Source organism: Medicago sativa, chromosome 6 (assembly GCF_051527215.1).
Source record: "Medicago sativa cultivar Bolivia chromosome 6, Bolivia_mono, whole genome shotgun sequence".
Taxonomy (NCBI): domain Eukaryota; kingdom Viridiplantae; phylum Streptophyta; class Magnoliopsida; order Fabales; family Fabaceae; genus Medicago; species Medicago sativa.
In genome coordinates this window covers 64,160,711-64,181,900 of record NC_140754.1, presented here as the reverse complement: position 1 = coordinate 64,181,900, position 21,190 = coordinate 64,160,711, and the positions used below count along the sequence as shown (strand labels likewise).

Below are 21,190 nucleotides of genomic sequence, written 5' to 3'. Positions count from 1 at the left end.
TGTTTCTATTGTTGTAGATTGTTCTTATTTTAGTTTCAAAAACTATTTTTTTAATTGATAATTTTAAATAATGTTATAAAAATAATTAAATAATCTAAATTAAGGGTAAAGATGGAAGAAAAAAAGTTCAACCCAAAATTGTGTATGTTTTTTTTTTTATATATTTATATAGAAAAAAAATGAAAATTGAATTGGGGTGAAACAGTTTGAGAAGTGTTGAAAAACCCTTGTACTGCTGCTGCTCTATTTGTTTCAGCCACCAACTTGATTGGCCTCTTCAGGTTTCGTTCTTCTTCTTCTTATTCTAATCCCAATTTTCTTATTCCTTTCCTAGAAAGAACACTTTACTACTCTCATGCTAGATTCCATTCCAATTCCAATTCCAATCATGTTGATGTTGTTGATAATGCTATTTTTTCATTCAATCGCATGATTCGTATGAATCCTACCCCATCCATCATCGAATTTAACAAGATTTTAGGCTCCCATGTTAAGATTAACAACAACCATTACCCCACTTCTATTTCCCTTTATCACCAACAGAATTATGCCTGATGTTGTTACTTTATGTTGAAATTTTGAGCCTAACTCATCCTTGCAAAACCGACTTGTAAGGTGAGAATTGTCTCCTCTATATAAATTCTTATCAAGAGTCTTATCTATCTTATGTGGGAATTGGATTTTTCCCAATACACCCCCCTCATGTCCAACACTTTTTGGGCTTGGTGTGTGAATAGGTAGGTGGCCTTTGAATTCGACAAGCTCTGATACCATGTTGAAATTTGGGGTCTAAATCATCCTTACAAAACCAGTCTGTAAGGCGAGGAATGCCTCTTCTATATAAACTCTTATCAAGAGTCTTATCTATCTGATGTGAAACTTGGTTTTTCCCAATACTTTCAACACTGTCATTAATTGTTACTGCCATCTACGGGAAATGGATTTTGCTTTTTCTATGTTGTCCGAGATTCTTAAGATGGGTTATCACCCGGATACCATTACCTTCACTACTCTTATCAAAGGTTTGTGTCTTAACAGTAAGGTCAAGGAAGCTCTTCATTTTCATGACCATGTGCTTGCACTTGGGTTTCGCTTAAATCATATTAGTTATGGGACCTTAATCAATGGTTTGTGTAAAATGGGGGAAACAAGATCTGCCTTGCAAATGATGAGAAAGATTGAAGGGAAATTGATCAAGACTGATGTGGTAATGCACAACACAATCATTGATAATTTGTGTAAAGATAAATTGGTAATTGATGCCTATGAGTTATATTCTGAAATGATTGCAAAGATAATTTCTTCTGATGTTGTTAGTTTTAGTGCTCTAATTTATGGATTTTGCATTGTTGGTCAACTAGAAGAAGCATTTGGTTTGTTCCATGAAATGGTATTGAAAAACATCAACCCAAATGTGGATATTTTTAATATATTGGTCGATACTCTTTTTAAGGAAGGAAATGTGAAAGGAGCTAAGAATCTGTTAGACGTTATGATGAAAAAAGGTGTAATACCGGATGTTGTTACCTACAGTTCAATAATAGATGGGTATTGCCTAGTTAATGAAGTTAATAAGGTCAAACAAGTGTTGTGCATTATTTCTTGAATAGGAGTGGATCCTAGTGCTCATAGCTATAATATCATGATTAATGGATTCTGTAAGATTAAAATGATCGACGAGGCCTTGAGTCTCTTTTAAGAAATGCGTTACAGAAGAATTGCTCCTAATATGGTAACTTACAATTCTCTCATTGATGGTTTGTGTAAATCTGGGAGATTCTCTTGTGCTTGGGTGCTTGTTGATGAGATGCATGATAATGGCCAACCACCCAATACATTCACTTACAATTCCTTAACAGATGCTTTATGCAAAATCCATTAGGGGATTCAACCAGACATGTACACATATAATATACTTATCGATGGACTATGCAAAGGGGGACGACTTCAGAATGCACAAGATGTTTTTCAAGATCTTTTGATTAAGGGTTATAGTCTATATATTCGAACATATACTATTATGATCAATGGACTTTATAAAATGGGTTTGTTTGATGAAGTGGAGGCCTTGTTGTCAAACATATACTATTATGATTAGGGGTTAGAGTCTAGATATTCGAGTTTGATCGACCCCCCCTTCCATGTGACCATCCACCATGACAACCTTTTCTTCCATGGAGCTTCGATTTGAAGCTACCACCTTTGTCCGTAAATTTAAGCCCATTTGAAAAAGAATTTTGTTCTTATGTCTTATTTCAAATTATTAGAAACATTACTTCAAATACACCCCTAATTAATACTATTTAGTGTCTTGAGAGACGAGAAGTCAAAGTTTAGCACATCCATTTACAAAAGAATATTATAGGAACACCTATACACAAAATGGACACATCATATATATTACTGACATTTTTTGTAATATATGTGAAAGGTGGACCAACATTTTCTGAAGGGTTCTTTGGATTTCAATATAATTAGGGGCCAATTCTGATATTAACAGGGGAGGTGACTCGCGACAGGTGGACCGACATGTTTTCAAAGAATATAATCCAGCATGATTTAATGTTTCTGCTTATGGTCGTTGGCTCTGCTATAAATGGATGATACCTTGTCTGTCTGTAGTATTTGTTATCATGTGGTAGATATAGATCAATAGATGATAGAGATAGTCCAATACCAAAAGATTGCGACACTCCATGGAAACATTTATGATAGAACATTATGATGGAAGGATTTAAAAATAAAATTAACTAATTATTTAGATTCAAATTTTTATTTAGACATTCTTTATTATGTAAATTATGATGTTTTTCGTTCCACGCAACTTACCTCATTTTGATTGACCGGAAAAAGCTTTTGCTTTCATAATTGCTTATTTCTTATGACGTGTTAACATAATGACTAGTGTTAAAAACATAGCCTTGTTTATTTGTATCGTTTAAGTTGTCTTTGGGATTCAAAACTATTTATGTTAATATATTCTTTTGAAGTCAGAGTTGTATAATCAACTGTGTTCTAGTGTTAATCTTGAACATAGTTATATATAAAGAGTGTAGGAAACATATATAAGAAATAGGGTGTGGGAATTTTGGGTACTTGTGAACTTATCATGTTGTCACAATTCCCTCTATGTCGGAAGATTTAATTCCTCGAATGTCTCAAGGATGAAAACACAATGTTTACTTAGTTCCTAAGCAAACAGAACTTACAAAGATCTAGCTACTTGAGATAATGCACATGAAAATCCTTGAGATGCTAAATGATAACAAAACCTGATGAACATATGATATGTTGAAGTATGGCGGTAAAAGGAAATAGTTTTAATGCTTACTTTGCATTCACCAAAAGGACTTGCAAAACATGCCTTTTATTTACTTGGTAAAAATTATAGAGAAGATTTCATTCGCCATTGTCAAGTGGTTGTGCTTTTGTGTTGATTAGAAAGTCCTTAATTGTGTTAACAAAAATCTAATATCAGTCATATAAGAGCTGCTCGATGAATTGGGAGGCACAAGTTAAAAAGCTAAACATAGATGTAATTTGTTAGAATTTGTGTATTTAATGTTGTGAAATTTTAACAATTTATATTTCCAATACAAAATTTATTTGATATTTCCTTTTTTAACTCCTTAGCTTGTGCCCTTAGGGCACAACTTAGCATGACCCATAATTAAAATAAAGCTAAATCTTAACCCTTAACGACCAACCTTTATTGGTTTGTCTCTAACAACACAGGAGAAAGCTTCAGTAAAGTACAACATAGGTGAAACTCATATTTTGAAATCTTTGGCTCGCATCGCTGCTTTTGATCCTACATCTTTCTTCTTGTGTGCCTGTTTCATCTGGCATTGGTTGTTCTTCGAAATTAGAAGGATGCCCAGGGTTCAAAGAGCTCGAGCTCAATGCAACCCTTCACTTTAGAGACATCCCCTCATTCTCTGTTGTCTTTGTTGCTTCTCCACCAACCCCAAAAGGTTGGGTGGGATGGGGGATCCATGCTAAGGTCTCCGAGATGATCGGAGCCCAAGTCACTGCCTTAATACTTACAACCTTAAATCTTACCGTTTTGTCATTGTGGGTAAGTTATCCATAGACCTTTTGGATGCTAGAGCAGAGCAAGTTGGCGAGGTTTATTAACTATATGCCACAATTAGGGTTCCTAGCAACATCTAATCAATAAATCATACCTGGAGCGTTGGATCTTCGGTGACAGAGGAAGGGATATCGAAATGGATGCGAAGGATAAACCTAATTTCAAGTGGGGCAAAGGAGAATTGTACTTTATTGAAGCTTTCACCTGTGCTGTTAGAAACATAGCAATAAAGGTCAGTCATTAAGGTTTAAGTTTTAGCTTTATTTTAATTATGGGCCATGCTAACTTGTGCCCAAAGGGAACAAGCTAGGGAGTTAAAAAAGGAAATAACAAATAAATTTTGTATTGGAAATATAAATTGTTAAACTTTTACAACATTAAATACACAAGTTCCAAGAAATTACTTCTGCGTTTAGCTTTTTAACTTGTGACTTAAGAGCAGAAAATAACATTTCCCTTTAGTATGATGTAATGAACCTCTTGTTGTGTGCATCTCAATTTTTTTTCGTTTGCTTATAGGACTCCTTTATCTGCATTAGAAGATAAAAACTATTGTTAAGTAATAGGGATATGCTGACCTTAAATTAGATTCTCTTTTAGAAAAACTAGAACATTGATACAAGTTTTTTTTTCTAATGCTATTTATTAATTGATGATAAGTTACCTGATTGATTTTTCAATATGTGATTTTCAGTTGCAATATTGTTTCGCTCTCAACTGAGCATCTTAATTTTGTATGATGAAAGTCCTGCAATTGGCTTCATTGCATCAGACTAAGTTAACTGCATGGACTCGTTATATCTAGTATAAATTCATTTTTATTGTCTTATTTTCTATTTTAGGTTGCTTCAATTTGACTACGGTATCTTGAGCAATAAAAGTTGGTTGAATTTGCATGGGGTGGATGAACCTTTGAATTAAAGAAGCTGAAGAAGGCTTAGGAAGATTAAATACAGTGGCAGCTGGTTTATACAGGTAAGAATGACAAAGAGATTAACTTAAGGCTTTGATAGTTTTGTAGGGTTACCAACAAGCTTAGAGGTAATAGCAGTACCATATTTTTATCTTTGTAGATGACTCTACACTTCATTTTTTTATGTTAGTCGAGAAAGTCTGAATGCAATTGGGTGTCTCTGTTATTATTTAGATGTTTGTCTGCCATCTAACTTTAATAATATCGGAATGAGAATTAGTTTTTTATTTTGATGTTTCAAAACATAGACCTAAAAGAAGTAGCTTATTAATTAACAAGCCTTCTGTATTACTATTTCTTGTCTTATAACATATTGTTAAAGTGAATTATAGAATACGAGATATAAATCAACTGTTATGAATTTCATTTTTGCTTTGGTTTAATTACAACTCAGTCTTCCTGTGTTGAAGAGTTAAGCTGAAGGTTAATGAACTTCACATCTATTTGGCATCTAAAAGGGTTTATTTGTTCTTGATACCTTTACGGTTAGTTTACATGTTTTGACGACCTTTCCTGTTCGAAGGCTTCAAATATCTTAGTTGATTTGATTTTAGGCTTAAATTCCTTTTTGGTATCCATTAGGTACCCGCAAAAAATACCCACAATGTGTGTTCTGATTGTTGGTATGGATGGACATTGGAATTAAATAGGTTGAGGAAGGCTGATGATTGGGGGTAGAGAAGAGGAAGATGTAGTTGAGTGGGAGTTGGTTGTTTCATTTGAGATTGATGAAGAGGTTTAGAAATGAGGTAGAGCTAGAATTGTGAGACAGAAATTGACTTCAACAATTTGTTTGTGTTATGATGTCAGTAATAAATTGGATAAGAGACTATATCAAAGAGTGGGAAATAGAAATGAACTTATTTTATCTATTTGTGTCAATTAGAAAAATTAGAAGATCTTTATGGGGTACTTTTCTGGTGCTATCTTGTATCCGGTATTTTTATTATGGCTTAATTGTAGTTTTAGCCCCCTAACTTTCCCAAAGTTGCGATTTTAGCCCCCTGAAAAAGAAAACTACAAAACCGCCCCCTAAGTTTTGCAACTGTAGCAGTTTTGGGCCCCCAAGGCAAAAAAAAAATATATAAAAAAAAAGACGTGGCACCTCACTTAGGGTGCCACTTCAGCGTAGACTGAGTCAAAATTAGCAATAATCAAATCAAATTTATGTTAAAAGTAGTCAAGTTGAGCAATACTATTGTACCTCATAACTTATTAACCTCACTCTCAATAAACCAGATTCACGTTGTAAGAATAAAGTAGCCTCAGCTTCAGATTATACTACATTTCCTTCAAAAGCATCAACTAGTCTGCAGTAAAACAAAAAAATGAAGAGTTTGAAAATGATACAAATTCCAAAATGCACCTGCCATCTTCTGCATAAAGCAGCAACTAGCTGCACTGTATGTGACTCGAGTCTACTTAAGTTTATTTGAACACTTCTGAGAATGTTTTCACCTTCTTCATCATACACTTTGTGTTAGAATGTGCTGCATATTTCTAGAATTCTCTAGAATGCATTAGTAACCTATAGAATGTTATAGAATGATGTACATGCCTAGATTTCTCTAGAATAGTTTAGTATGTTTTAGAATTAATTAATACTAAACATGTAGTATGAAATGTCATGAAGAATCTAGAAAGAACTATCTAGAACATGACATCCACACTATAAATAGGCAAGCATGTACTCATTTGTAATCAATCCAAATAATCTAAATAATCCAATCAATCCAATTTGGAGAGCAATACAATATATTCTTGCTCCAAGTCCTCACACTACTATATTTCAACTATCAACTAAAGCCTTCTTCACTATCCAACTACACTCTAAACTATAACTACTACCTAAAATACTAACAGTGGCATCAGAGCTACGTTCGATCATATATTGGGCGTAGAAAATTTATCCACCTAAATTCCAACCAAACCCTCCTTATATCCTACAAAATTTCTAAACTATTCCCTAAGACATGGCTAATACCATTCAACCATCATCTATGATTATCCCTACTTTCAATGGGGAAAACTATGATTTTTGGAGCATTAAAATGAAGACATTTTTTTGCTCTCAAGATTTATGGGATATTGTAGATGAAGGATTTACTATTCCCGCAGACATTTCAACTCTTAATGCAACTCAGAAAAAGGAGTTGAAGGAAAATAAACAGAAAGATGCAAAGGCATTGTTCTTTCTGCAACAAGCGGTAGCAGACAGTATCTTTCCAAGAATAATGGGAGCTACAAGTGCCAAAGATGCTTGGGGTACACTAAAGGAGGAGTTTGAAGGAAGTGACAAGGTACGTGCCATTAAACTTCAGACTCTCAGACGTGAGTTTGAGTTATACCAAGATAAAAGAACTAGTGAGTCAAATGAAAACTTACGGGGATAGTATTCTCGACCAAAGAATTGTTGAGAAAATTCTAATTTCTATTCCTCGTAAGTATATGATGCAATTGTTACTACGATTGAGCAAACCAAAGATCTGTCTACTTTGTCAGTGACAGAATTAATGTAATATCCCGCTTAACAGTAACGGAATATTACCCATTAGACGCGTCAGAGGACAAATGATCATGGAAATGTCTATTAATGGCATAAGTCAGGTATGAGCTAGATATCAGAGATTAAGTGTTATAGAACGTCAAGTACGACGGAAGATGTTTTTATGAAATATCAGTCAAGCATGGGCTTATGTGTCAGTGTCAGGTAAACACGACTAAGGCGAAGGGCAAAGTGGTAAAATGTCGCAAGTGACTATATAAGGCCACAAGGGCCATTTTTCTTCATTTCCCACTTCACTTTCTCTCTCTAGATTTTTGGGAAAATATTTCTCTCCTCCTTCTCTCTAGAATTTCGCCTCCCACTCCTCTCCAAGACATGCAATCTTCCTTCAATACATGATCAAGTATGGTTTGGATAGCTTAGCAACCAAGAAACAAGTGGAGGAAGAGATTAAAGCAAGGTTTGGAGGAAAGGGCTATAGATCAAGCATGAAGCAAAGCTAGGGTTGATGCTTGGAAATTGCAAGGATCATGTTAGGTGAGTTCCATAGATAGATTACCACCCTTTGGGTTGTGCAATTCCATGTATAAAGGATTGATTCATGTTTATGAGGGGATTAGAACCCTAATACTCTTTTGATAAATTCTTGTTGATTAGATGTTAAATTGCCATGAAATATGTTTATAAATGTATATATATGTTGCTGGATGATTATGGTGCATTGCAGGATCAAACTGAACAAGTTTTGGGTCAAAACTGGAAATTTGGTACCACAGACCCGAAGAACTACGCTATTAGCGAAATCTACGCTAATAGTGAAATTCTCCAGGCAGGCCACGCCCCAGGTGCGCTAATAGCGCAGGCCTCTGACCTTGCCAATATGATTTTGGCCTGTTGGTCCATTTTAGGGTCGGTGGTGCATTCTGAAGCCTTTCTTTCGATGTTTTACAACTTTATAACCCCAAAACAACATCTAGGCAATGCACATAACATCAAACGATTCTAGAAATGAAAATCATGGCAATCTTAACATGAATGGCAAGAGTGATTCAAGAGAGTTTAGCCGAGTTACTCGGGTAGCAAAGAACTAGGCATGGGATGAAAATAGAGCCTTGACATAGCTTGTCAAGAACTAGAATAGTTAGTAAAGAATAGAATGCTAGGCATGAGTGGTATGCTTGACTAGAGGCGAAGATATATAGAGTATTCTCTTCGTATAGAAACTAGAGAGCCATACGAGTATGGCAAGACGTGAATTGATTAGACATCTCTTCACATAGCAAGTTAAACAAGCATATAGTTTACCTCTAGTTGGATCGTATAGGCATCCGAGGTAAAAGAGATAGCTAGCATAGATTTAATACTCATGCATATATATAGACCAAGACTTTAAAGTTAAGGTGCCATGTCTCTTGTGTCCATACTAGGATGGCTCAAGGGGTTTCCATTAGGTGAAACGGGGTTAGCCGTAAGGAACCCACATGTCACTTAGTAAGAAAGATGTAGTGGTCGTGTCTCTTGTATCCACACTAGGTTGGTGCAAGGGGTTTCCATTAGGTGAAACGGGGTTAGCCATAAGGATCCCGCACGTCACTGCAGGAGTGCCGTTGGTTATACCTTAGATAGGTTTCCATCGGATAGATAGGGATTGCGCTCGGGGTTACTCCACTCGGGGCTTTCCGTAAAATGAACTCAGATAATAATTGTTTGTTAAACGCTAACTTTATGAATGAACTTGACTATGCATATTTATTAGATATATTTATGTTATGTCATAGAGCCTTGACGTAGATCGTCAAGAATTAGTAGAGCCTTGACGTAGATCGTCAAGAATAGTAGAACATAGACGTAGATCGTCAAAACTAGCATGATAGCAAGATAGAATATGTTGTTAGATACAACATAGTTATGCATAGAGCAAGAATAGAGAAAGATATACCGATGACGATCTTAGGTTCCCTCTAATCGTCCGGTTTAGAATTGTGTCATGATTATAGTATGCTTAGGCCTCGATACGTAGAGCGTATTCTTGGCATTGCGGTTTTAGATTCTCCTTGACCGCCATGACACGTATAGGAAGTGAAGCCTATAACAAGTGAGATAAGACTACGACGGCCCTAGTATGCATGACCGTCTAAGTATGCAAGTCCCCACACACGTATACTCAACCGTCAGGTTGTATTTTAGACACGTGGTGACTGTAGGTTTCCCCTGAGGTTACCTATAGCCTAGGATTTAGGGGAACTCACTGAGACATTATGTCTCATCCCAATCCTTATTTGTTTCAGATAAACAGGTTGGATTAGCAAGCTAGTAGCCGAATGGATGATGCGACAAGTGTTCGTTCGTACCGCTGCAGGATGAGGTGGTTATGCAAGGACGCATTCTTTATACTTTAGAAAAGTTGAGTTGTATTATTATGTACGAACGCATTTGGTCGTATATATATATTCATTCGTAGTTGTTTTGTTGTAAATTTTAATGTATCCAGTACTAATCTAACGCACATGCTAGACTTTTTAGATACGTCTAGTATGGGTGTTACATTTGGTATCAGAGCAGGTCGATTCAGATTGTGCCTTGGGTCATTAAGTTACAACAAAGGTAGTGGGACCATTGGGTTCTGGGTAAATGTTCTAGTTGTTGTTGTTAGTTGAGCCTGATCAACTCAATTTAGCATTCGACGATTAGAATGGATGCCTAAGAGCTGAGTAGGACCCTGGAGGAACGAAGCATGTGAAGAAGATGCACCGGAAAGTGTGAACTTAGAAGCAAGAACTCAGAATGAGTATTAGTAAGAAGTTGATCGTGCCAGTAGGTGGCCGGTAAACTAAGCAAGTAGAAGTATGAATCCTCCAGGAATGTAAGGCAATGTTGAGAAGGGACGTTTAGACAGCGTTGGGTAAGTTGTTGATGATACTTCGTATACCCATAAGAGAAGGATATGAAAATATCTTAGCAGGACCTGAAGCTTCAGTAAGGGTCGTAGTTAGAACGGAAATTGTATTCCAGAAGGTAAGCGCAAGGCTACAAGATAGAGAGCAGTCGACGTAGGTTGACGGGATTAGTAGACTCTCAGGAATAGCGTTATGTTATTGAGATTATGGACTTGAATGTTCAAAGTGAACAAGGTTCTAATGTTCGGGAAGCTACGTTAAGTGGTAACGCAGAGAAGTAAGCTACTCGTAGTAGAAAAGGATTCAGTGAAAGTTTTATGTTATCAGGAATGAAGCATCAGTTTCTAAAGTGCCGAGAATTGTATCGAATTAGGTTGATGCTTGCCATGCATATATTATAGAATGTTTTACGATGCTAGGAAAGAATGATGTGCATTAGGTTACTTGAGAAATAAGAATTTTCGTGCAAAGAATGTTTTTCCGGAAAATTGAGCTGAAGAAACTCATCAATAGCGAACCAGGAGCGAAATTTTCGATTTTCCCGAAAACTTTCAGTTCGTCTCTAGGATCTGCAATGACTTGGGGAGTTGTCTTCACAATCTTTTATGCGACGAAAACCTTTATAACATCAAGTGACAAATGCATATCACATCCTAAAGTTTCCAAAAGGGAAAGAGGCATGGGCAATCATCAACGAAAATCGAATCGGTTTAACGCAACTTTGGAAGTTAATGTGACAAGAGTTAAGAATGAGTTTAGACCAAAAGTTTAGAGGCACCAGTATCTAGAATGGAAGTCACAGATGTGAAGGCATGAAGAAAGAGTTAAAGTGGTGAAGAGTTTTATGAAATCGCAAGGTTCTTGAATTTTGCGGAGTTATGAGTATCCCTCAAATCTATGTTTTGCTTGATGAACTTGCGAAGGCTCGTTAGGATGCTAAATCGTAAAGTTACATGATTTTAGAAAGATATACACATAAGGGTGATTGAAGTTGACATTTTTGAAATACAAATGAATTTTTGTAGGTACCGGTTTGTTACGACTCGTGTAGTATGTGCTACACTCACTAGGACTAAGATTTGAGGACACATACGTGTTATCAACTCGTCCTGAGATTTTAGAGTAACGACTGGGACCTAGATTCAGTATATGTTTTATATAGTTGAAAATCATCAACGTCAATGACCCGTGTGCTAATTTACGAAATTTTCTTAGAAAGACAAATTAACGAGCAAGCACAGGAAGGATTAAGCAAAACATAGTATGCGAGATACGAAGCTACAATGTTAGATGCATAAGAAAGTATGTCCGAGTGCAAGACGAGTCTACCATGGGAGGTTGTAAGAGCGTTTCATGGAATAGTAGTTATGTAATTGCAAAGATGTGCTCCTTGAGTTAAGTTGCTCAGGAATAAGAATAACTATGACATTGATATGTCCAGAGGTAAGTTTCCTTGAGATTCAATCTTACCAGCAAAGAGTAGAACGAGGTTGCAGAGTAACATGCAACATAGAAGTATCGAGCAGAGTTCAAGCAGATGTTGAGGTGATAATAGAAAAAGAATAAAATTTCCCTCGTCTCAACGGATCAGAGTATTGGTTGAGGCCAATCGGTGGAAATCAGAGTAGCGCAACGGAAGTTAATTACTTAAGTTGCGAACAGTAGCCATGGAACATGGAAAATTGGTAGTAAGAAACTTCGTGAAGAAGTTCAGGATAGCATTGCAGCTTTAGTGAGAAGTATTATGTGGAAAGCGAGGAGTTCTCGTTATGTAAGTAAGTATAGATGCTTACGCAGCCAATATTGATTAAAGTGAAAGTTTAAAGAAAGCATCTTCACTCAGGTAAGATGAGAAAGACTAGAGTTACACAGACGAATTAATCGGGTTGCCAATTTGGTGATGCCGAATGCGCAGAAGAGTTGTTGGTTAGCCAGAAAGAGTATGTGCTATGTTAATGGAGTACGATTTATGAGTTATGCCTGACGAAGTACATACCCTCTTATACCATACTTGTTAAATGATAACGATACTTTCTAGAATGGTGTCAAGCCACGATTTTATAACTTTTAAAGATAAGATTGGTATTGAGGAACTTGGGAACGATGGTTATTTTAAAAACATGAAATTTCACATTCTTAAAACTAAAGAGATACGTCGTAAGCGAGTAAGCTCACTTAAGACGTACAGACTTCAGGACCAGCTTGTTAGAGACAAGTGTGAAGGAGAGTCGTAAAACCTTTTTCAGATATAGAGACTCGTCCTGTGGTTCTGCAGTACTAGTATAGACTCAGTTTTAAAAATGATATTTTTCTAGTCATGTATTTATTCGTTCCAAGAACCTATGTACCAAAGTTTAGAAACTCTTAGAAACAAAAGCTAGAATGAGTATCGTTATTAACTAACAAGCAATGGCGCTAGAAAGTTTGCCAATACTAGAGATAAAGTTTTTATGAATGAATGACAAGGCCCATGTGATATTAGTGTCATACGGGATGCACGGATTTGTGCTAAGAGTGTTCAATGCAAGTGCAAAAGGACTTAGTAGAAAGTTTCAAGAGTATGTGTGTTATACCCTAATTTTGGACCTAAAAATACTTGTTCAACTCTTCTTTTCTTGCATTTCAAGTCATTTGATTTGTCTCTGATCAATTACATCTTTCTCTGCATTTTATTTCAATATTACTTGCAAAATTCACATAAAAGGGCATTTTAGTCATTTCCTATGTTAAAATTTCTTTCAGTTTTTTAAAAATTGTTTGAGTCCTTTCAAATAGTTTGAATAAGTCTTCATTTCAATTCTATGTCAAAATCCATTTCAAAAATTGCATTTGAAGTCATTTTGAGTCAGTTTAGCCCTTAGGGGCATTTTAGTCTTTTCATGTGTTAAAACTCTGTTTAAATTCTAAAAATTGTCTCTGAGTCTTTTCATTTAGTTTAAATAAACTCTTTCTTCAATTCCCTTGTTAAAAATCCATTTTTTAAAATTGCATCTGAGTCATTTTAGATCGTTTTAGTCCCTAGGGGCATTTTGGTCATTTCACACGAAATTTCGACAGAGAGAGGTTACTTTAAAGTACCTCATTTAAGTAATTGGTTCGTTTTAGTCCATTTGTTGTTTTTTATGGGTTTCACTTTACGTTGTTTTCAAATTAAACTTTTTTTACCAATTTTATTTTTATTACATTTTAGTCCTTTTATTTTTTGCACCCTAGTCCTTTTATTTTTGGTCAATTGCATTTCAGTCCTTTTAAAGTCCTTTATTGTTTTTGCAGTTTGGTCCTTCATTTGTTATATTTTGCAGAAGAGTCCCAAAGTCTTAAAAAATTGCAGATTGGTCCCAAGAGTTTGTTACAAAGTCCAAGCATACGTGGCAGCAAGCTATTGGTCCAGAAGGCCATGTGTCAGCCTATAAAAGGCCACCTCACTGGGCAAGTCAGGGTCAGTCCCATTCACAACGCAACAACTCAGCAAAATTGAGGGCCACATCACCAAAAACACTTTTCTTTCTCTCTTTCCAGAATCATCCAAGATCAAACCCAACGAATTCAAAGAAAAGAAGATGAATATTCAAGAACATTCATCCCCTTTCTAAACCCTAACCGTTTTCCAGCAACACTATCCAACACAAAATTCGTACCAAAATTCATCATCGAACACGCAGTTCAACAACAAATTCCACAAAAGACGAATCAAACAGCTTCAATTTCTCAATTGATTGAGAATCATTTCGATTCTCAGATATCTTCAACGAAGATTCATCATCGAATCATCGTCCTCTCCCTGCAATTCAAACCCTAAGGTGATCACAGGAAGAAGACAGTGAGAGAAGAGAAGAAGAAGGATTGAATTCGAAGTGAATCAGAGAGGAAGAAGACGAACAACGTCGAGGCACTTACCAGAAGCTTAGGGAGAATCCGAGGAAGTTTTCATCGTCTTCTCACTCGAATTTTCATTCGAAATCAGGTAAGCATACGAATCCCTCTCACTTTTGTGTTCAAATCATCATCGAAGGATCCACAATCAAAATAAACGGTGAAACAAGATAGATCAACAAGTCCTAAGACATGTTCATTCGAAAAACTGAAAAAGCTTGAAAAGATTCGAAGTTCGAAACCCTAAAACATAGATCTGCAATGAATCACCGTTTATTTTGTAAAATTAGGTGTGAATTTGCAGTCAGCATGAAAAATGATACAGATTAGGGTTTCGAATTGACGAACGGTGAGAACACCAATTAAGCCTTGATTTTCGAAGAATATACAAAAAGATTGAACGGAATCCGTCGTTCTCATCGGAGAAGACGACGATTCCGTCGTTCTAGAAGGTTTACAAGGTGTTCATCACCGTCCTCTTGATTTAATGGCGCCGTTAGGGTTTCATGTCGGAGAGAAGAGAGAATGAGAGAGATATGAAGAGAAGAAAGAGAAAAATGGTTTGAAATGAAAATAAACCGGCTCCTAAACTTTTATAGGGAGTGAACCAGACCGGTTCACCTGAACCAACCTGGTTCGCTCCCCAAACCGTCTTCTCGTCTTTTTCTCACCGTTGGATCTGCTTTCCAATGACATGTACGTCCAAGATCTTGTGTTTCCGTGCACCTTACCATGTTTATCATGTGCCACGCACTCTCAACCCTTGGATTTAGGGTTTGAGAAGGAGCTGGGTTGATCTGAGGGCTACGAAGTAGTTGGATCACCCAGATCCAACTCAAATCCTTGGGCTTGGGCCTGTGTTTGCTGGATTTCGTTTCCTTGCTAGTTTCTTGCTATTTTACACTCTGTTTTGGCTTTTTACACCTCTGGTCATGCTCAAACTTGTCTAGAAAATTCTATAAAAATTTGTGTATGTTTCTTCTTAAATTTGTAATGTTTTTATGCAATTTGTTTACTGAAAGTCTTGGTAAAAATATTAGTACATTTTTTGCTTTATTTCTTGAATTGATGTGAAAATTCCTATAAAAAACACCTAATTCCATTTTAATTTCTTGATAGTTGTTTGTGGTACATATCACTTGAATTTTGTGAGTTTATTGCTACTGTTTGTATTTGATTTTGCTGCATGTGTGTGAATTTTGCTTAATTGCTTGGTTTACAAGTCATGTTTGTGAATAAATAGTGCAAATGTGCCTAAGTTCACTTGAAAATATAGGGTTCACCATGTGGCTTTAACTCTCATCTTAAGAACTGAGTATAAACCTTTAAAAAATGCATGGGACTATGAGAGTTATGAGCTATGTGATGCTTGTATTTCATGGGTGAATTTTTAGTCATATTTTGCACTTTGTTTTGGTTTATTTTGTGTTAGGTTCCATGCTTTTATTATAGTATTTTTCTTGCCTTATTTTTTCTCCATATTATCATGTGCTACTAACCATTTTCTTGTGTTTCATGTTTCATACATCATAAGCATACTCTCTCTCACACTTTCTCATCCCATTTCTTTACATTTCTTTTGCTTTTAATTCATTTGTGTGGGATTAAGTTCTCACAAGGAAGTAGTGTGTATGTAGGTGAAGGATGTAATATGGACAATGGACTCTAATAATGTACACCGACACAAGCACCGACACATGCACACACATCACTTTAGGTATATAGCTAGGATATGCATGTTTAGATGTATGTTTAGGATTGTATGTTTAGATGAATGTTTAGGATTTACACTTAGAAAAATCAATTTTCCAAAAAACTTAAACAACTTCACTCAAATCATTTTCTTAATAAACCTTGGGATCAAAATCCCATTGATTTTCTTTTCATTTTCTTAATCAAATTTCAATGAAAATTAATCATACTAGACTCCTTTTGCAAAATAACTAATTCAACCTCACAATTTCACAATCTTATGCCCTTGAGGCCTCTCTCTCTCATTCTTCAAAATTCCAATTTTCAAACTTAAAATCAACCAACAAAAACAAAAACATTTTTGAGAAGAACTACGGTGGATTTGATCCCTTAAACGGGTACGTAGGCAAGGAACCAAAATTCCTTCAATTCAAATAAAATAAAAATTCAAACACATTCTTCTCCCTCCAATTCTTCACTTAGAAAACCTTTAGGCTTAATATCATCTTTCAAAATAGCATTTAAAAATAAAGCGCGCGCGTAGAAAATGAAGACGGTTCCTATAGGATACTATAGTCGTTATGGGTGCCTAACACCTTCCCGTAGCGAAAACAACTCCCAGACCTCGATTCTCAAGGGTTTTGCTTATTTTTCCCTTCCCAAGAAAAAATTAGATATCAAAGGTTAAAAAGGTTCAAACGTAATCAATGTTTGACACCCGAAAAACCAAGATAAAACAATGTGAACCGCCAGACAGGTTAATAGATTGTCAGATGAATCAGTGTAGTTGAGTTCACTTCTTCATGCCAAGCTAGACAAGTTACCCATGAATTGCAGTACAGGGAGATTATGAAGAGATAGAAAGGTTTCATAAGACTATGATTAGAGATGAGTAGAATCATCAAGATAAGTAGCAACAGTAAGAAGCATAAATCGCAATGTGCGGTAAAACAGATTATGTATGCATGATAAGATGTATACATGGAAGATGTGTTAGATACACGTAAGCACTGCAGGGCAAACCTGGATATCAGTAGAACTCTAGTTTAAAGGCAAATCCTGAGTGATTCAGATAGAGAAAAGTTACGTAGATGCAGAGTTCATGCTAAGCAGAGAAGGAATAGATCCGAGATAAGCAATCCTCTTATAACAAAAGTTAGTTTTAATCACTATGTTCTCAGACAGTTCTGTGATTTTGATAAAGATAGTAAGATTGAAGAGACCATATTCAATCATATACAGAATAAGAAAGAGGATAAATTGCATGCTTTATTGAGAAAAGTATTCTTCAACCTTCCTAGAGTGGTTTTGATCAGATATTGTACAACAAAAACCAAAGGAGACAGATTTTAGTTGCGATGATTGTAGATGATTTCTAAATTTCGAGGACGAAATTTTTTCAAGGGGAGTAGAGTGTAATATCCCGCTTAACAGTAACGGAATATTACCCATTAGACGCGTCAGAGGACAAATGATCATGGAAATGTCTATTAATGGCATAAGTCAGGTATGAGCTAGATATCAGAGATTAAGTGTTATAGAACGTCAAGTACGACGGAAGATATTTTTATGAAATATTAGTCAAGCATGGGCTTATGTGTCAGTGTCAGGTAAACACGACTAAGGCGAAGGGCAAAGTGGTAAAATGTCGCAAGTGACTATATAAGGCCACAAGGGCCATTTTTCTTCATTTCCCACTTCACTTTCTCTCTCTAGGTTTTTGGGAAAATATTTCTCTCCTCCTTCTCTCTAGAATTTCGCATCCCTCTCCACTCCAAGACATCCAATCTTCCTTCAGTACATGATCAAGTATGGTTTGGATAGCTTAGCAACCAAGAAACAAGTGGAGGAAGAGATTAAAGCAAGGTTTGGAGGAAAGGGCTATAGATCAAGCATGAAGCAAAGCTAGGGTTGATGCTTGGAAATTGCAAGGATCATGTTAGGTGAGTTCCATAGATAGATTACCACCCTTTGGGTTGTGCAATTCCATGTTTAAAGGACTGATTCATGTTTATGAGGGGATTAGAACCCTAATACTCTTTTGATAAATTCTTGTTGATTAGATGTTAAATTGCCATGAAATATGTTTATAAATGTATATATATATGTTGTTGGATGATTATGGTGCATTGCAGGATCAAACTGAACAAGTTTTGGGTCAAAACTGGAAATTTGGTACCACAGACCCGAAGAACTACGCTATTAGCGAAATCTACACTAATAGCGAAATTCACCAGGCAGGCCACGCCCCAGGTGCGCTAATAGCGCAGGCCTCTGACCTTGCCAATATGATTTTGGCCTGTTGGCCAATTTTAGGGTCGGTGGTGCATTCTGAAGCCTTTCTTTCGATGTTTTACAACTTTATAACACCAAAACAACATCTAGGCAATGCACATAACATCAAACGATTCTAGAAATGAAAATCATGGCAATCTTAACATGAATGGCAAGAGTGATTCAAGAGAGTTTAGCCGAGTTACTCGGGTAGCAAAGAACTAGGCATGGGATGAAAATAGAGCCTTGACATAGCTTGTCAAGAACTAGAATAGTTGGTAAAGAATAGAATGCTAGGCATGAGTGGTATGCTTGACTAGAGGCGAAGAGATATAGAGTATTCTCTTCGTATAGAAACTAGAGAGCCATACGAGTATGGCAAGACGTGAATTGATTAGACATCTCTTCACATAGCAAGTTAAACAAGCATATAGTTTACCTCTAGTTGGATCGTATAGGCATCCGAGGTAAAAGAGATAGCTAGCATAGATTTAATACTCATGCATATATATAGACCAAGACTTTAAAGTTAAGGTGCCATGTCTCTTGTGTCCACACTAGGATGGCTCAAGGGGTTTCCATTAGGTGAAACGGGGTTAGCCGTAAGGAACCCACATGTCACTTAGTAAGAAAGATGTAGTGGTCGTGTCTCTTGTATACACACTAGGTTGGTGCAAGGGGTTTCCATTAGGTGAAACGGGGTTAGCCGTAAGGATCCCGCACGTCACTGCAGGAGTGCCGTTGGTTATACCTTAGATAGGTTTCCATCGGATAGATAGGGATTGCGCTCGGGGTTACTCCACTCGGGGCTTTCCGTAAAATGAACTCAAATAATAATTGTTTGTTAAACGCTAACTTTATGAATGAACTTGACTATGCATATTTATTAGATATATTTATGTTATGTCATAGAGCCTTGACGTAGATCGTCAAGAATTAGTAGAGCCTTGACGTAGATCGTCAAGAATAGTAGAACATAGACGTAGATCATCAAAACTAGCATGATAGCAAGATAGAATATGTTGTTAGATACAACATAGTTATGCATAGAGCAAGAATAGAGAAAGATATACCGATGACGATCTTAGGTTCCCCCTAATCGTCCGGTTTAGAATTGTGTCATGATTATAGTATGCTTAGGCCTCAATACGTAGAGCGTATTCTTGGCATTGCGGTTTTAGATTCCCCTTGACCGCCATGACACGTATAGGAAGTGAAGCCTATAACAAGTGAGATAAGACTACGACGGCCCTAGTATGCACGACCGTCTAAGTATGCAAGTCCCCACACACGTATAATCAACCGTCAGGTTGTATTTTAGACACGTGGTGACTGTAGGTTTCCCCTGAGGTTACCTATAGCCTAGGATTTATGGGAACTCACTGAGACATTATGTCTCATCCCAATCCTTATTTGTTTCAGATAAACAGGTTGGATTAGCAAGCTAGTAGCCGAATGGATGATGCGACAAGTGTTCGTTCGTACCGCTGCAGGATGAGGTGGTTATGCAAGGACGCATTCTTTATACTTTAGAAAAGTTGAGTTGTATTATTATGTACGAACGCAATTGGTTGTATACATATATATTCATTCGTAGTTGTTTTGTTGTAAATTTTAATGTATCCAGTACTAATCTAACGCACATGCTAGACTTTTTAGATACGTCTAGTATGGGTGTTACAATTAATAGGCTCACTAGAAGCTTATGAGCAAAGATTGAGTAGGCATGACGATGAGACAATTGAAAATGCCTTTCAATCAAAGCTTAAATTACGGTCTCAAAATAAAGGATTTGGAGGAAACAAGAAAAATGGAGAAAACTCTAGAAACAAAGATTTTTCTTGAAATTTCTCAAAGAAAAATCAAGATGATTATCCTCCATGTGGCATATGCAAGAGGACCAATCATGCCGAGAAATATTGTCGATGGCGCGGAAAACCACAATGTGGATACTGTAAGAAATTCGGACATGTGGAGAAGGACTGCTGCAGCAAAAATAAGCATCAAGCAAACTTCGTTGAAGACCATGAGTGTGAGAAGGGCCAAAGTGACTATGACCAACATCTTTTTTATGCTACACAAGATTCCAATGATGAATTGAGTAGAAATTGGTACTTGGATAGTGGTTGCAGCAATCACATGGCCAGAGATGAGAGCATCTTCAAGGATATTGATTACTCTGTCAAAGTAAAGGTTCGCCTGGGAAACAACTCAGTCGTGGAATCTAAAGGCAAAGGCACTGTGATGGTGGAAACTAAGAAAGGTACGAGGTTCATCAATGATGTCTTACTAGTCCCTAATCTTAAAGAAAATCTTTTGAGTATTGGTCAAATGATGGAGAAAGGATATATTATACACTTTGAAGGAGACACATGCTTAATATATGACAACAATCAAAAAAGGCAAGAGATAGCCAAAATAAAAATGGAAAAAAGAAATAGAATCTTTCCAATAAGCTTCAAATATACTACTAACATTGCCTTCAAAGTTCAAGTTGATGATTCATGGCTATGGCATCGAAGATTTGGTCACTTCAACACTCAAGCATTGAAGATGTTATATCAAAAGAATATGATGAGAGATCTCCCACGCTTGAAGGAAAATAATGAAGCTTGTGAAGGATGTCTTATTGGAAAGCAACATCGATTGACATTTCCAACTGGAGAAACTTGGAGAGCTGAGGAGTTGTTGGAGTTGATACACACAGATGTTTGTGGACCGATGAGGACACCCTCACTCCACAACAATAGGTATTTCATCCTCTTCATTGATGATTTTTCAAGAATGACTTGGGTCTACTTTATGAAAGAAAAATCAGAAGTTTTTGGAATATTCAAAAAGTTTAAGACCTTTGTCGAAAAACAAAGCGGAAAATGTATTAA

The 21,190-nt window shown here is 36.4% G+C and overlaps 2 long non-coding RNA genes across 2 annotated transcripts; both read left to right on the top strand.

Annotated features, from left to right (window-relative positions):
• The first annotated feature begins 7,976 nt into the window (after nt 1-7,976).
• LOC146916276 (uncharacterized) lies at nt 7,977-10,085 on the top strand. The gene is made up of 2 exons (XR_015014951.1): nt 7,977-8,109; nt 9,861-10,085. It is a non-coding gene; the product is annotated as an uncharacterized LOC146916276 (long non-coding RNA).
• Nucleotides 10,086-17,848: 7,763 nt separating this feature from the next.
• On the top strand, nt 17,849-19,957 carry LOC146916275 (uncharacterized). Its single transcript, XR_015014952.1, has 2 exons — nt 17,849-17,977; nt 19,731-19,957. It is a non-coding gene; the product is annotated as an uncharacterized LOC146916275 (long non-coding RNA).
• The last annotated feature ends 1,233 nt before the right edge of the window (nt 19,958-21,190 follow it).